The sequence below is a fragment of the Corythoichthys intestinalis genome, chromosome 4 (genome assembly GCF_030265065.1).
Source record: "Corythoichthys intestinalis isolate RoL2023-P3 chromosome 4, ASM3026506v1, whole genome shotgun sequence".
Taxonomy (NCBI): Eukaryota; Metazoa; Chordata; class Actinopteri; order Syngnathiformes; family Syngnathidae; genus Corythoichthys; species Corythoichthys intestinalis.
Window position 1 is genome coordinate 62222168 of NC_080398.1, and position 15279 is coordinate 62237446.

Here is a 15279-nt window from a genome sequence, read left to right on the forward strand (position 1 = left end):
CAAGCGCCGACTATTTCTTGAGGAACTTGGCAAGGCTCTAAAGCCAGAAGTTCTAAAACGGGAACCACCGCCGTTTGCCGAAGGCTTGGGAGAGCAGCGAGCTGGACCCCCGTCCAAGCGCAAACAATGTGGCCTTTGCACAAAGCCACTTCGGGCTTCGAACATAATAATAAATAATAATACATTTTATTTATAACGCACTTTACATTTAAAAAACAAATCTCAAAGTGCACATCATGAATTCTGTATATTGTTATTATGTTAACTGTTATATTGTGTATATGTTTTGTAAAATTGTTAACATAAATTCTAATCATCAAATCAGTTGTCACTTTGTCACAGTCTTGTTCTTAAAAAATCTATTGTTCCGACTTTTACTTATCCAATGATGTAATTATGTAATATAAAATACTTTAGTTTGATTTATGTATACCCTATATAGCATAGTTAGTTTTGCTATTAGGATAATGCTGCTATTATTGTCCATAGGAGGCAAAAAAAAAAAAAAAAAAAAAACTTTATATGTGTAGATAGGTCTGATGCCACTGAGTATTGTGAGTGGTTGAAAGTGAAAAAATATTCAGAAATGACTTAGTTATCACACTTCAAAGGAAAAGCCATTTTTTGTACAAAATCACAAGAGTTTAGTGTAAATGAGAAAACTGCAATTGTGTAAAAACTGGGCATGCATAAAAAAATTTGGTTGTTACGACTTGTGGACTTATTCAAGCCTCTAACTATGTCATATGGAATATTCAAATTAGACTTTTGTTTTATATAATAATATATATATTATTGTCCATAGGGGGCATTAAAACATAAAAAATTTAAAAAAAAAAAAAAAAAAAACTATATATGTGTAGAGAGGTCTGATGCCACTGAACATTTTGAGTGGTTGAAAGTGAAAAAATATTCAGAAATGACTTAGTTATCACATTTCAAAGGAAAAGCCATTTTTTGGACAAAATCACAAGAGTTTAGTGTAAATGAGAAACTGCAAATGTATAAAAACTGGGCATGCATAAAAAAATTGGTTGTTACGACTTGTGGTCTTATTCAAGCCTCTAACTATGTCATATGGAATATTCAAATTAGACTTTTGTTTTTTATATATATACAGCATAGTTAATTTTGCTATTAGGATAATGCTGCTATTATTGTCCATAGGGGGCATTAAGAAATAAAAAATATAAAAAACTATATATGTGTAGATAGGTCTGATGCCACTGAACATTTTGAGTGGTTGAAAGTGAAAAAATATTCAGAAATGACTTAGTTATCACATTTCAAAGGAAAAGCCATTTTTTGGACAAAATCACAAGAGTTTAGTGTAAATGAGAAAACTGCAAATGTGTAAAAACTGGGCATGCATAAAAAAATCGGTTGTTATGCCTTAAGGACTTATTCAAGCCTCTAACTATGTGATATGTAATATTCAAATTAGACTTTTGTTTTTTATATATATACAGCATCATTAGTTTTGCTATTCGGATAATGCTACTATTATAGTCCATAGGGGGCATTAAAAAAATAAAAAAAAATAAAAAACTATATATGTGTAGATAGGTCTGATGCCACTGAACATTTTGAGTGGTTGAAAGTGAAAAAATATTCAGAAATGACTTGGTTATCGCATTTCAAAGGAAAAGCCATTTTTTGGACAAAATCACAAGAGTTTAGTGTAAATGAGAAAACTGCAAATGTGTAAAAACTGGGCATGCATAAAAAAATCGGTTGTTATGACTTAAAGACTTATTCAAGCCTCTAACTATGTGATATGTAATATTCAAATTAGACTTTTGTTTTTTATATATATACAGCATAATTAGTTTTGCTATTCGGATAATGCTACTATTATTGTCCATAGGGGGCATTGAAAATTAAAAAAAATAAAAAACTTTATATGTGTACATAGGTCTGATGGCACTGAACATTTTGAGTGGTTGAAAGTGAAAAAATATTCAGAAATGACTAAGTTATCACACTTCAAAGGAAAAGCCATTTTTTGGACAAAATCACAAGAATTTAGTCAAAATAAAATAAAGCCCTAAGCAGGACTCACACATATTAAATCAAATCAAATTTACTTATATTGCCCTTTACAAAAACACGAAAGGTCCTCAAAGTGCTTTACAACAACGTTATGATATAGTTCATGATAAATAAAATGGAGGAAATTATTATACAATGACATTAAGAAAAACAAAAAGAACGCATCGCGATATAAGTCAGAACAGCAAATAAAACAGATCAAATCTGAAAACATTAAAACACTTAAGAAATAATACCAGGCTACCCTAGTCTGGAAAAAAGCGAGTCTAAAAAAGTGGGTCTTATAACCATTTAAAACAAAACAAAACCAAAAAAAAGGCCTAGATTCGTAACGATGCGGATTTAGGGTGCAGGCTATTCCACAATCACATATACAGTAACATAGTATCTCCTGGACAAGGAGATTTTTGTCATTTTCATTTAAGTGGGTCAAATCAATTATATGAAAAGTGAACTAATGAAATTTGTTGCTGTAATTTCATTCTTTCTATATGCCATGTAACTTGTTATGATCCAAGGTTTTTGAACAGGCGTGGTACTGGTGTGTGGCCACAGCGTGCATATCTGATGTTGCTCACTGTGGCCGTCAGTGTACTCAGGGAGCTGAAAAATTAGATGGTACAGTGTTTACAATTTTTCCACACCATACTTTTGACTTTTACTTAAGACTTTTACTGAAGACAAAATGATACTTGGACTCTGCTACTTTGGGCTATCCTAGAGTCGTTACATTTTTCGTCTTTATTCTACACATGAGATTTGACTTTATTTCTGCCAGCAGAGTGGCTCTACTAGTTTCACCAAGGGTTTGCAACAAAAATTGCTTGACTCCATGATACAAATCAGACATAACAACAAAGTTACATGACAAGCTTGCAGATGGAAGTCCAATCTGTTCAATCGTGTGACGTATTTAATGCGCTGTAAATAATAAACAATTTCACATAGCGTGTTGCTGTCAATAATAAAATGAACATGCATTTCAACATCTCATCCAGTTTTTATTTCACACCGAAAGACCTTGGAAAACAGGAGCTATGACCATTTTAATTTCATCGTAAATGTTTTCTCCACTAGAGGGCATTCATGCTCTTTGGACGGGTAATGTTTCATTTCTGTAGATTTTTCCAGTTGAAATTCAATGATTTTTGTGTATTTTTTGGCCTTACATGGGAATGTAATTGGTTATAGAACTGTATAATAATCACAGTTCATATAGATGATGTTGTGATGAAACAAAAATATAACCTTATAAAATCTGATTTTGTAAGCAGTTACTCATTACTTGAACATTCTTTTCACCAAATTTTTTACTTTTACTTGAGTACAGTAATATTACTTTGATGTAACGCTACTCTTCCTTGACTAAAGTTTTTGGCTACTCTACTTACCTGTGGCAGTTACAGCCAGGTTGTGAGCACAAGTCCTTATTTTGAAGATTGGAACCCTCATACCACCCTCACACCAGGGGTGGGCTGGGCAGGCAGAGTGGCCCAGGAGTCATTGAAAGACTTCATGGATGGTGTTGGAAGCCATCCAGCCTGCAACACAGAGTGGTCCACTAGTAATATTCACTAACCTTGGCCAGAATCTATTCCAGTTTTTCTCAGTTGCTTTTGGTATGTTTCTAAGATCAGAGTTGAAATCCTAAAAACTAATTTTTCAATCCTAACAAAATGTCGCACAAGTAGCAAAGCAACATTGATTACCTGCAAAAGCCTGTTTTCTGTGCAAAATACTCTGTGTATCACTGAAAATTAAGTTTCTGTGTCAATGAATATGTCAAGTGTTGTCAGAATGATAAGTCCTTGTTTCATTGTGTACAGACAAGACAGTCAAATTGCTTAGTCATGCTCTCAATTGATCAGTAACTCTGGTGGAAGGCTCTGATTTTTCAAGTTACACCTTCTTGTGGTGGAGATTAATTGCAAGAGACTGGACAAGATTCAGTTTACACTTTTACTGTTTTTACAACCTCTATAGACCACGTCATTGAAATACAGAAAGCAAAAGACAGCACGGAGTATCACAAAGAAATATAACATACAAGCAAAATTAGAAATGTGAATATGAGACAATCAGCACAACTAAACTTCAACTGCTGTCAGCTTTATTCAGCCATTCTTCCAACACATCTTGACGTTCCTCTGTGTTTGGCCAGAAGTTTTCATCCACAACGGATGTCCTCTCTTGCTATACAGCATGGAAAGAATCTTTTTGAATCCCTTACCCAGCCACTGCAGGCAACTGCTGTGATGTCACTACATGCTGCATTCATGGCATCCAGGAGTCTCACTCTGATAGTTAAGCTGGCGATCATACACTTGCCATCTCCAAGTGAAGAAAAATTCTTCCATGAGATTGAAGGGGGTGTAGCTTATAGTGGTAGACTACATTATCATTTTGTTGTGGCAGACCCGTGCGCTCCATAAGGCCAGCTAGGCAAATGCCTCGGGGCATCCCAGCGTCCAATAGGGGGTCAAGAATAATGTTCAAATAATATTTGGTGATAGCATTATTCAAAAACTTATACAAAACAATAAAACGAAAGAACAACAAAACATATCCTAATAAGTCTTCAAATAATAATGAAATCATTTTTCTAGTGTGCATTCTGCCCGTTTCACTGTTTCCTGTGATGCGGTAATTTCACCACAGACCCTAGTGTCACTCACCACCCAGCAGACCAGCGAGCTACATGAAGGTGCTATTTTTAGCCTCCGCAATAGCGTACCGGAAGCAACACGTCACTCCAGGTATTAATATTCATGACGCTAGCTACTGTTGCTAAGGGGGGACACGCTTCCGTTTGTCCCCAATAGGAAATAAATGGAAACTGTGTACGAAAGAGATGTTTACACAGCTAAACCAATTCTCTCCGAAAATAATGTCCCTGGTGCCAAATTCACTGGCAAAGATGTGGAAGAACATAAAAATGTTCACTTAAAGAGATGGCTTGAGTGTCGAGGGCTGAAAAAGACGGAAAAAAAAAAAAAAAAACGAGCATAGCCTAAGCTTTTTTACCCACACCTTTTTCTTACGCGACTGACAGTGACTCCTGTTTCAACAAGCTGTCCTTTTCCACCAGCCCTGTCTTTCTTAAATATTATATCCTCTGGTTGTCCTACGTCTCTGACCGTTCTTGGGGTTAATTTATATTGTAATTTTGTGTAACGATCGCAAATGCTACTCAGTGACTTATAATTTTTTCATTGATAACAATTCTTAATTCTATAATTTATTCACACTTACCCCTTACCAAAGTTCTTTTCTTTTATTTATGTATTTTTTTACAACAGAAAAGGTAACAGTGGCACTCAGATACCATTTTAATTCTTTTCAGGTCATTCATTGTCAGACAGAAGCAGCACGGCACAACGTCACGCTAAAAAAATAAGTTAAAAATATCAAAATGGCTTACCTCTTTGTCCTCTAAAAGACCATGCCAACTGCATATGAAATGTAAATGGATTCACCGAGCTGGTGTTCTAGGTCCGCGCAAGTTGATTCATTCTTCACATTCTTTCCTCCGAGTTTTTGGTTTTGGGAAAGGTGGGAAGAAAACATCCTTCATATCTCGTAATGTCTAGAGTCGTTTCTACAAGTTCCAAAAAACCAATGTGTGATCGGCATGTTGGTTTTTGAAAGATTACCGGAGAAAAGTAACTGAATTAACATGGCTTCTACGCGAGGGCGGATCTATAATGTCCCACTTCTGCTTTACTTCCACTTTACGATGCGACTAAAAATAGCATGCGTCCGGTACGCCATTGAGTGACGTCACGGTGACAAGTCAACGCCATGAAAAGACAAAAGCCCTTGCATTTTAGAGTGAAGAAAAAGAAAGATGAGGAGCATAAACGTGAAGAAAAACAGGTTTGTTGTGATTAAAAACTTTTTTCAACAGCATAAGCACGGATACTTTGTGCAACTGCAAGCTAGCGGTTATTTACATAGAGTTTATATGACATACTGCTAAAGCTAGATTATACTGTATCATTAGCCAGGCTGTTGTTTTAGAAATATTTTCAATATTCAGCCAGCTGTGTATTAGTTTCAGGTACATTTACTCCCCTCCCATTTTAGAGAAAGTAAGACAAAGTGTACGGGGGACTAAAATTTTCTTGCTTACTTTCATGTGAAGTGAACCACTTTTACCTTGTGTTGAATTGTGCTTTTCAAATAAATTTGCCTTGCCTAAAAGTGCCAAGCTTAATTAAATAAATACACCATTAAATATGCAATTAATAATTTCTAAGTTCTCTGGTACGGTGGACTAAAAGTGCCATGGATTTAAATGCAAACATTTGTTATTAAATGTGTCATTTATTCATTAAAATGGCGATCACGTTCATGTAAAAAAATATTCATTTTTTTTTTTTTTGCCATCATATACAGTGGGGTAAATAAGTATTTAGTCAATCACTAATTGTGCCGGTTCTCCCACTTGAAAATATTAGAGAGACCTGTAATTGTCAACATGGGTAAACCTCAACCATGAGAGACAGAATGTGGGGGGGGGAAAAAACAGAAAATTACATTGTTGGATTTTTAAATAATTTAGTAATTTTGGTAGAAAATAAGTATTTGGTCAATACCAAAAGTTCATCTCAATACTTTGTTATGTACCCTTTGTTGACAATAACGGAGGCCAAACGTTTTCTGTAACTCTTTAACTCTGTCACACTTTTCACACACTGTTATTGCTATTTTGGCCCATTCCTCCATGCAGATCGCCTCTAGAGCAGGGATGTTTTGGGGCTGTCGTTGGGCAACACGGACTTTCAACTCCCTCCACAGATTTTCTATGAGGTTGAGATCTGGAGACTGGCTAGGCCACTCCAGGACGTGTACTTTCTTCAGCAGGGGGAAACGTCTGGCAGTGCAGGATTTGAGTCCCTGGCGGCGCATTGTGTTACTGATTGTGTTACTACTGTAGCCTTTGTTACTGTGGTCCCAGCTCTCTGTAGGTCATTCACTAGGTCCCCCCGTGTGGTTCTGGGATTTTTGCTCACCGTTCTTGTTATCAGTTTGACGCCACGGGGCGAGAACTTGCATGGAGCCCCAGATCGAGGGAGATTATCAGTGGTCTTGTATGTCTTCCATTTTCTAATAATTGCTTCCACAGTTGATTTCTTTACACCAAGCGTTTTACCTATTGCAGATTCAGTCTTCCCAGCCTGGTGCAGGTCTACAATTTTGTCTCTGGTGTTTTCCAACAGCTCTTTGGTCTTGGCCATAGTGGAGTTTGGAGTGTGACTGAATGATGTTGTGGACAGGTGTCTTTTATACCGATAGTGAGTTAACGCAGGTGCCATTAATACAGGTAATGAGTGGTGCCTCGTTAGACCTCGTTAGAAGAAGTTAGACCTATTTGACAGCCAGAAATCTGGCTTGTTTGTCGTTGACCAAATAGTTATTTTCCACTCTAATTTGGAAATAAATTCTTTAAAAATCAAACAATGTGATTTTCTGGGTTTTTTTTCCCACATTCTGTCTCTCATGGCTGAGGTTTACCCATGTTGACAATTACAGGCCTCTAGGAGAACTTGCACAATTGGTGGTTGACTAAATACTTATTTGCCCCACTGTATTATTTAATTCATTATTATTGGATAGTCCTGTGTAGTTGCAGTGCTTCAAGAATTTATATTCTTTTAACTACTCCCATTAAAGATGGTGGATAGTGGTAGATCCAGTAGACAGGCACAGTAGACTGCAGTAATTTAGGTGCTATTATGGTTATTGATTGGAAAAGATGCTATTGCATCAGTGAAGACAATGTGAGTAAGGTTATAGGTCAAGGTGGGGGGAAAAAAGTTGCATTTTAAAGTGTTCTGTGTGTCTTTATATAGGTTTGTGCGGGTGGGTGTTAATCATATTGTAATAACTAATGTATTTTATTTAATTTTATTTTTGAAGTGCTTTTGATTGGTGTTTTTGAATAGTTATTAGAGCATTTTTCTTTTAATTTCTGCAGTAGTTCGTTGTTGTCTTTTTTATATAATAAATTACAAAGAGATAATGTGCTTTTCAGTGTGTTTAAAAAAATTTATATGGTGAAAATGGGGGGGGGGGGGGGCAACAAATATGTTGCCTAGGGTATCAAATTGGTCAGGAACGGCCCTGTGTTGTGGGTTGCAAACCATTCCCTGATTATGTTGGCGTGGTGGAAACTCACATTGTCCCAAACTATTACACATTTTGGCAGGTTAAAATAAGTTACATAAAATAAGTAATGAAAATGCTAAAAAATTAGCAAACACATGTTGACACTTTCTGACAACATGTTCATCCATTTTGCGTATGAAGGCTTATGCAATGAAGTAATGACTAGATGTGGGTGGTGAGACTATTCAATAGAGACTCATGATAATTCATTTTGACCATCATGGCAGATGCAACTGATAATGTAGAAACAGCAGGGAATTGTACAAAATCATTTTGTGCATGGATGCACAAACATATCTGCAAGGAATGAGAAACTGCTTTTTTGATGTGCACTAGTGATGCGATGTTGTGAGGATTTAACAAGTTGTTTTGAGAACTGCAAGTCCGATCTGAGAAATGTGCCAAAGAAATTGAGAAAAACTGCAAGATCTGTAAATTTACAGTTGCAAAAAAATGAGAACAGTAACCAGATCAAAATATGCATGTAGGACTTTTAATTCAAATTTTCTAAATTTTTGTACAGTAAAAATGCATAGTAAGGGAGTAGTCAGAAAAGGCCTAGTACTAAAATCCACCTTGGCCAGAACATATTCAGAATTGTGGATTTACAGTACCATATAAATGAGAACTGTAACTTGTAACCAGATCTAAGTACACAATAAGGAAATTTAATTCAAATCTTCTAAATATTTGTACTGTAAAAATGCTTAGTTTCTAGTCTGGGTGTAGCCAGAGAGGTCAACTTCTAATATTGACCATCCTTGTCCAAAACTTACTCAGAATTGTGGATTTACAGTAACACAAAAATGAGAATTGTAACCTGATCATAGTATACATGTAGGACTTTTAATTTATTTTTCTAAATATTTGTACAGTAAACATGCATAGTTTTGAGTACGGGAACTCGTAGTCAGGGAGGTCTACTACTAATATTCACCAACCTTGGCCAGAACTACACAAATGAGAACTGTAACCTCTCATCTACTAAAACGACCCGTTGCTCAGGGGAATCGTACTGTATAACAGTGTACTGATGTGCAGGGGCGCCGTATAGGGGGGAAAAGTGGTACTGATTCTAAGGGCCCATGGCCTGAGGGGGCCCACAAAGAAAATTAGAGCATTAGGTAATCGTTTGCAAATTTAAATATTAATAATTATAATTTTAAAAGGTATAAAACGAAGGGTTTCTTTTTCTTGTTTTGTTTTTGGCAAAAAGTAAACATCCAGAGAGCATATGTATTGCCAACAAACCCCCCTCCCACCCCCCCGTGTATTTTCATTAATTGGTTTCGTCCGCCCTTCCTTTGATCAGACCGCGCGCAGGCTGAGCAGCGGTGCACATTTACACCAGTCAATGACTCGGAGTATTGTGTAGAGGGGTAGAAAAGACCAACAGGATGTGAAAAAGTACTTCACAAAGGAAGGTTGGTGTAAATTGTGTCAGTGTAGTGCTGAAAATTAACCTGTTATTTTAGCTCACGCGACGTCTATTAGAAAGCTCAGAAGCAGGTCCCAGCTCACTCCGTAAGAAATACGGGATTTTCCCGACCTCAGTGAGCGACATTGACCAATTCAAGAACATGAATTCCAAATAATGACGGCATTTTTTGGTATCATACAGATGTTGAAAGTTGGTGTGGATTTTTTTTTTAATCTGGTATCCAGTTTGTCAAGAATTTATTGAATTTAGTTTGTCATCAATTAAATTTAGTTAGTTAACAAGGAAGGGACCTGGCTTCGGAGCTGTAGCCTATAGTGGAGATTGTAAATTTTCAAATGGGGCTAAGCCTACTCCATAATGAAATACTGTAATTGTTTGCTAGCTAGTGTTTGCTCCACTTTTAGCTTACATTTAATTAGTACAGCAGGTTAACCCTTTCGCAAGCTCTCCACACCAAAACAGTTGTCTCTGCCCTCGCCTGTTGTAATAGGCACAAGCACAACTCCTCTTGCTGCGTCTGGCTCAGCAGCCCTGTCTCCTGACACCCTTTATGAGCCAGCCTCATCTTTACTCCCAACTGAAGGAGGTGAGGAATCAACTTGAACACTGCCACACCACACATAAAATATCAGTGGCTAAGAGACAAATAGTAATAAGGAATAATAATTAATAATAATAATAATTATTATTAGTTAATGGATCATAATTAATAATTAAATTAAGATACTAGAATAATATAGAAGATATTGTTATATTTGTCATTTTATGTACACTACAGAGCCAGGACCATCTTCAGTAAGACACTTGAACTCTGTGTATACTGCTACATTCCCCCCTAACTTGTCCTCTCTTGGTCTCCTGAATGCAATTTTTAAGATGCAGCTGCAAAGCATTTTTGGAGAAGTGTGCATCGCTTTACGAATATTTTGCACACTCCCCGTAACAGTTGCAGGCGGCGAGAGAGCTTTTAGTAAGCTAAAACTCATAAAAAATTATATGAGGTCCACTATGTGTCAGGACAGGCTTTCTAGTCTTGCCATGTTGTCCATTGAAAGTCAGTTGGCTAGGAAGCTAGACTTTAATGATTTGATCACTGACTTTGCTATCAAGAAGGCTCAACCTGCAATCTGCTCGCTTTGTTTGTAATTGTGAGTGTGATTGCTTGTGTGTGTGTGTATGTGGTGTTCGCTTTGTTTGTTATATCATTCTAAAGATTGTTTTTTTGATTGGCGTTAATGTATGCTGTAGTATTGTTAGAATAAAAGTTTTGTTTTAACTTAAGTCATTCATTGTGGTATTTGAGAATATTTCTAATAAAAATATATTTAGATTGTAAAAGATGGGCTTCAGTACATTTCTTAAAGATGATATGTCTATTCATTATTGCTCTATACGCTGTATGTTTACATAAATATATTTTCATCTTAAATTAATGCAGAAAATGCACAAATTAGTGTGTAAAGATTCACCAGAATGCAGGAAATTACATAGTTGATACTCTAAATGTGTGTGTGTGTCCCGGCACTGGTGGTGGGGCCCAAAGTGATATCTTTTCATGGGGCCCAAAATCCCTGGCAGCGCCCCTGCTGATGTGACAGCGCATGTTACGCGTAGATGAAGCGGTTTTAAATCAGGTGACTTTATTTCATTTTCAAATGATGGCAATTCAATTCAATTCAACAAGGCGTTATATGTTTTAGAGTGTTGAGAGTTGTTTTTTAAGAGTTGGGAACAATGCAAACGCACGGAAGTCATTTGCCTTGCCGCTCGCTGCATTTACCGTAATGCTTGAATTTACGCGGGTGCGCTAATTTTAGGGTCCGCTCATTTGAACATGGGCCCAGCAGCCCACTGGGCCATTGGCCCACTGGAGAAATTCCCAGTATCTCCGTTTGCCAGTCCGCCCTTGCCTCACATAGTGTTTCTGAAACTCTAGACAGAAGCATTTCTGCTGATCGAGCTCCTGAACGTGTATTTGATGTGCTCATCATATACCCACTAAAACAAAGGAATAGTTAGCAATCAATATGTAGTATACAAATACATTATCAAATCAAATACGTTTTGCTTTCATGTATGACCTGCAAAACTGTGTGGTGCAGTCATAGCCCTACTGTACATCTTCATTGGATAACGTGCATGTGTGCCTTGGCTGACCAGTTTTTGTCCACTCAAATTTCAGCTTCTACATGCTGCCACGTGAATCTGATATGCCGACAGCCTTCAAAACCAGGGTGCTGGTTTAACACACAAAAGCAAAGTTGAGAAAAAAAGAAGAATAAAATAAGTTGTTTTAAAAAGAACTCCCACACCGAGCGACAGTGCGACATTTTAATTTTGAAATTTTGCTATAACATCACACACACACTCTTATTCAAGGTTGGCACGCAGCGCGATTTCATACACGTTGTGAATGACTAGGCCGTTGATATGAATCCCAATGCAGTTTCAGGAACCAAGAATGATATTGGCAAGCTTTAATAATGAATCATTTAAAAAATGCATACCAAAGGCGCGATGATAATACACAACAAAAAGTGACAAGATGACAGAAGTCTGTGTTAAGTGAACAAAGAGTACAAGCCAGCCAGGGCCAAATGGTGCAACAGTCACTTCCACCATGCCACCACCAGGGGGTTTGCAGTCCAGTCAGCACTCCTCTGGTCCCCATCATCCAGCAGTGGTGGATGACGTACTCACTTTTATTACTTAAGTAAAAGTATAGATACAGGTGCAAAAAATTACTTACAGCCATGTGAAAAAATTAGGACACCCTATGGAAGCCACACCACACCACATGGCAGTGACCCAAAACATACCAGTAAATCCATCCATGACAATGACCCAAAACATAATAGTAAATTTACCAAGGACTGGCTGAAAGAAATGGAGAGTCCTAGAATGGCCGAGTCAAAACCCAGATCTTAATCCCATTGAGATTCTGTGGGGTGACTTGAAACGGGATGTAAATGCAAGAAAACCCGCCAAACATCTCACAGCTGAAAGAATTCTGCCTTGAAGAGTGGGGCAAACTTTCTTCAGACCGATGTCAAAGACTGGTAGATGGCTACAAAAAGCATCTCACTAGAGTTATTTCGGCCAAACACTAGCTATTGGTGGTAGGGTGTCCTAACTTTTTCCTCAGTTAGAATATGCATTTTTGTTGATATAAATGGTTTAATGAGTAAAACAATGTTAATTTTTGTTGTTTACCTGCAATTAAATCACTTTCTTTTACAGAGATAAAGAAAAACAAGATCAGACATTGATATGTGAACATTTCTTAATGAAGATCTGAATATTTAATTGGGTGTCCTAATTTTTTCACATGACTATAAGTAAAAGTACAAGTATCTAAGAAAATATGTACCCAAGTAAATGTACAAAAGTACTTGCTGTAAAATTATGCATTATACATACATATATTATACATAATTGCATCTTCCAGTTGGGTCCTTGGGCAACACCCTTAGCGCTACTGCCTAGCGCTACCTCACATGATGAGTGATAAATAACAGAGAGACATCAGACGTCGCCCGGGTTAACAGTATCTGCGCCAGGTACTGAGGAACCAGGGCACTATGGTGAGAAAGGTGCTACTGGAACACGCAACAATGGACACTAGATGCGAACAAGGCACTTTTGGAATGCTACTACTCCAATAACCCTTATGAGCGGCGCTATATGAAAATGTGGGACATATCATAGATACTTCGATACCTACATAGCTCAGTGTTCCAACATACGCAGACGGCAACTACTTTCACAGCTAGAGATTGAGGAGGTACAACAAGTTAATGCTACGACAAGGGGGAGCCAGGATGCCAGGTCAGAAGAGGGAGTTGACTCTAACTTCGCCCCCGTGAGATAGGGTACCAAGCTTCAGTGACAGAGGAGCTGAATGAGAGAGTAACGAACCTAAGAGATAACAGCCTGCAATCCCGATACCGACTAGCGAGAATGAGTGAAGTACCACCAGAAAGTCTCCTAGCTGATGCAAATGCAGCAATAAGAACAATCCCGACTGCCACCGTTGTGATCAATGCAGCCTTCCCCAACGATGGCAAAATAAGGAAAAAGGAACACAAGAAACAAGAGAAATATGAAGGGCTCAGGGAAAAGCTGGAGAAAGCCTAGAAGGTAAATGGACAGTACTTATATAGCGCATTTATCTGCATGACTACCATGCCCAAAGCGCTTTACGTTAGCACACATTTACCCGTTCACGCACACATTCACACACCAATGAGGCTGCTGCCATGCAAGGCGCTATCAACCCATTGGAGGCAAATCAGGGTTCAGTGCCTTGCCCAAGGGCACTTCGACAGTGGGCAGTCATAGCCGGGAATCGAACCACTGACCCTTCGGTCCAAGCCACGGCCGCCCTAATGCAACAGTGGTGACTCTTGTCATAGGACCACTGGAGAGGTGACAGATACCTGGAGGAACAGACATCTCTGTCCAGAAGAGTGCAGTCCTAAGAACGGCAAAGATACTGCGAATGACTGTCAAGCTCCCAGGCCTGTGGTAAAGGACATGAGCTTGAAATAAACAGCCACCAACCCAGGGAGAGTTGTTTTTTTTCTACATACATACATTTTTATTTAAAACAGTGCAGAATGGAAAAAAAACAAGCAATAAAATTGACTGAACAGTAAACAGTTTAACAAGCAGTTAAACAAAGTTGAACAATTTCAAAAACTTAGCTTCATAGTGGATTGCAAGCAACTATCAGATGCATACCGCCACCTCCTGTACAAGAGTGCGTTGCTTATTATTGATCAATATCTTGTTCTCCTTCCTAATCTTTCTTGCACTCCTGTTGCTGCCTCTGGTGCTTAGTTATGGTATAGTTGCACATGCTTATCGATTGTAACTGAGACATGAAAACGAAACGATCAATTTCAGGCAATCAACAATTTGAAAAGTAGCGGAGTGAAAAGCACAGATACCTGCTGTAAAATGTAGTAGAAGTAAAAGTAAAAAGTACCACTTCATATTTATACTCAAGTAAAGTGCGGATACACAACAATGTACTTATGTACAGCAACAAAGCATTTTCACTTCATTACATTCCACCACTGCCATCCAGTGATCCAGTCCCAGCATTTGAAAATTGATCATATCTTAAAGAGAAAGGAAAGAGTTGAAGAGGCTTATTTTATTTGCTTTGATGGGGAGGTTCACAACATCTTCCATGTTAACTTGTAATGCTTGACCCCAGAAATAATGAACAGAAAATTCAGATTTTTTTATTTTGACTTGAAAGCTTTATGTGGTCCTTCAACAAAATATAATAATTAAAAAAAAAAATTTTAAACCATTTTTTATTGATGACGATGAAGCTTTTTTATTTCGAGCATGCACAAAAGAAATGGAAATACACTATAGTTCAAAATAGTTAATTGCACTCGAAAGGGAGTAGGAAGAAGAAAATGTTATTCAATTCTACCCCTGATCTCATCGTCAAGCATTCTTATTTCGTGAGATGCTCCTGTCCTTCGACTTTAAGGCCACACAATGAAAGAGAGCACGAGAGAGAGAGAGCAATAAAAAACAACAATAAAAAAACAACAAAAAAACAACAATAATGAAACCAATTGAAAACCAACTAG

The 15279-nt window shown here is 37.6% G+C and overlaps 1 protein-coding gene across 2 annotated transcripts in view; it reads right to left on the bottom strand.

Annotated features, from left to right (window-relative positions):
* The window catches only part of LOC130914451 (adhesion G protein-coupled receptor B1-like), a 428372-nt gene that overhangs the window by 1497 nt on the left and 411596 nt on the right, over positions 1-15279 (bottom strand). For both annotated transcript variants that reach the window (XR_009062924.1, XR_009062926.1), the window contains one exon: positions 3444-3593. The gene's annotated coding sequence lies outside the window, so the exon portion shown is untranslated. The remainder of the gene's footprint in view (positions 1-3443; positions 3594-15279) is intronic.